Here is a 2,752-nt window from a genome sequence, read left to right on the forward strand (position 1 = left end):
GCCAAGCAGCGTCTACTGGCCATACCACCTTGGATACGTCCGATCTCGGAAGCAAAGCAGAGATGGGTTCGGAAATACTTGGTTGGGACACCTCCTGAGAACACCAGGTATTGTAGACAATTTTGATGACGTTTTGCCATCTTGCCCAGCTCGGCTAGCATGGAGTGGCGCCTTGCTGGACACCGACCTTACGTAAAGTAGAGGCTGGAAGTCCCAAGCCTCCCAAGCCCCCCAAGACCTCTAAGATAAGGACGCAACCCCGCCGCCTCTACCAGGCCTCACACCGAGCTCCTTGCCACGGCTAGGAGTGCTTATTGACCCCGCAGCCGGCCGTATGCAAATGATGGCGTTAAAAGCATCTCGCGCTGTGAAGGTGACGCGCCCCCTGGGCCAGTGTTGTTGGGGATACCCGGAGCCGGATCAGATGGGGGTTGTAGTCTCCGAGTGGCTGTGACCCGGTCCGTGCCCAGGGTGTCAAGCTCAGTGTGTGGCAGTCCTTACTGATGTTACTAAAGTTCTTTATGTCGACTACGCCACCCGTTGAATTGCGGTCACTTCGGCCGCCGCTGCAGCAGGGTCCGCTGAGGCTGATGGTGTTTGTGCAGCCCAGGTAGTATAACCCCCAACGGGTGGGGTATAGCCTCAGGGGGTCAGGTGCAGAGGATGGTGGTTGTGGAGGTGCAGTGAGGATGGTAAAGAGAGTCAGAGTCGGGCTGTGCAGTTCAGGGTTTGTTTACTTACTGCTGTTTTTGTACCGGTCACTCCGGCCTTGAGTGACCACCCGAGCCGTGCTGCGTCCACCAGGTCCTGGACTCGGCCAACCCCCAAGTAGTTCCGGAGCGTGGTTCTGAGCTCCCTTTCTGTCTTGTCCTCGTCTCTGGCCTTCCCCACCAGGGATCCACCTATGTCCGGCTCCCTCGGGCCTCTTGGTGGTAAACCCTTGTCTCTGGGTTCCCTGACCCTATTCCTGGTCTGCCTTCTGGGTGGATTTAGTGGGTGATCGTGGCAGATCGATCCTGCCCACGACCTCCGGTTCCTGGCTAAGGTGTGCTGTAGCCTCTGCCAGCTTGGGATCCGGTACCCTGTTGCCAACTCTTCACCCTTTGATTTATTTTGGGCTCTCAGAGTTCCTTCTTTCTCCCCCTCTGGGTCTTTCTTTCTCCTCTCTCTCTCTCTTGGCCTGGGGCTGCTCTGCTCTTCTGCTCTCTTCCTCTGCAAAGACTGGCTGACTGACCCTGATCTTAGATGGTGCCCACCTTATATACTCCCTCTATGTGTGAGCTCAGGTGACCAGCACCCAATGAGCTCCTAACCTTACCCAGGCTGCTCCCCCTATCTGCCCCTACACTACTGGGATGGTCCACCCCCCTCCCACTCCAGCCAAGGACAGACTCGGTCGTACCTGCACATTTCTAAGTGGGAGTACCGTTGGTCTGCCCTCCGGAAATGGGATGTGTGTAGTGCATGCAGCCTTCTGAGCTCAGTTCCACACTCCATCCTTACCCGGGAGTGGAATATCACACCTCTGGTTGAGGTGCAATACCCCTGTAGCAGCCGAATCCTCAGGGTGCTACATTCCCCCCTGGTAAATCACAGCACGTCCTCGGGCTGTAAGATATAAAAAACACCAAAACATACAATTTTTTCATAAACATAAACATATAAAACATATAAAACATTATCAGCAGCATAAACTTTTCATATAAACATTCTTGTTTCTGGTACCTCCGGTCACGGTGCAACTTGTGACCGGGTAAAGTGCAACAGTTTCTTTAAGAAAATGGTTTTCCTATAAAACCAGTAGGGGGCGCCTTAGGAAGCGCAACTATATACAAGGGAATATGGCCGCTCTCAGTCCTCGGCCAGGTATTAGGGAGGATTGACCGCTCTCAGTCCTCGGTCAGTGGGGAAATGGGACACACTGGAACAGTTCAGTTCTCTGGTCCCAACGGGGACTATATTAGCAGCAACGGTTCACTGTGCCCCGACGGGCAACTATATACAGTCTCTACTCTGCCGTACTCAACGACGGCGTCCTCCTGCTCTTTCTTTGTGGACAGTTTCAGTTTCAGACCCGTCCGGGCACGTATGCTGGGCAAATAGATTTTCACCCAGGTGCGGCACTCTAGATGTTGAGGGCGCGTTGATGGTAGCGGCGCCCGGGTCGACCAGGCCTTGCGACCAGGCTTGGGGCACCTTGAAAGTAAAGGGCACCGTAAGAACGGCGGCGCCCTGTGTTACTTGGCCCTGCGACCAGGCCGGGGGCTCCGCGGAGGTAGGGGGCGCTGTTGGTATTGCGTCGCCCGGGGGTACTAGGCCTTGCGACCAGGCCGATGGTACTTCCTGCTTGGTCACGCTCGGGGTCGAAGCGTGTGACGTCACAGGGGTCGCGGCTTCCGTTTGAGGCCTAGTCTGCGGCGGTGACGTTGCAGCGACGGGCACGGCAGGGGATACTTCGGGCTCTGCGACGGGGAGCTGGGACAGGCACGCGGTTTCCCGGCTCGGGGTATAGACGTCCCCTTTACCTGCCTCCATTCGTTCGGCTCCCTTCTCGGCGCCGTCTCCGGCCTTCAGTCCTCCTGCGCCATCCTCAGAGGCGGTCTGTCTCCTCGTCTCGGGTGGCGTGCTCCGCTGACGGGTTCTTGTCTGCTGGGCCATCTCACGGCTCCATTCTGCTAACATCTCTCGCTGCACCCGGGCCATCCTCCGTGCGAGGCCCTCCAGCGCAGTCTGTGCACACTCCCGATCTCGG

The sequence above is a fragment of the Phyllobates terribilis genome, unplaced genomic scaffold (assembly GCF_046119375.1).
Source record: "Phyllobates terribilis strain yellow unplaced genomic scaffold, ASM4611937v1 Scaffold_4__5_contigs__length_816908805, whole genome shotgun sequence".
Classification (NCBI taxonomy): domain Eukaryota; kingdom Metazoa; phylum Chordata; class Amphibia; order Anura; family Dendrobatidae; genus Phyllobates; species Phyllobates terribilis.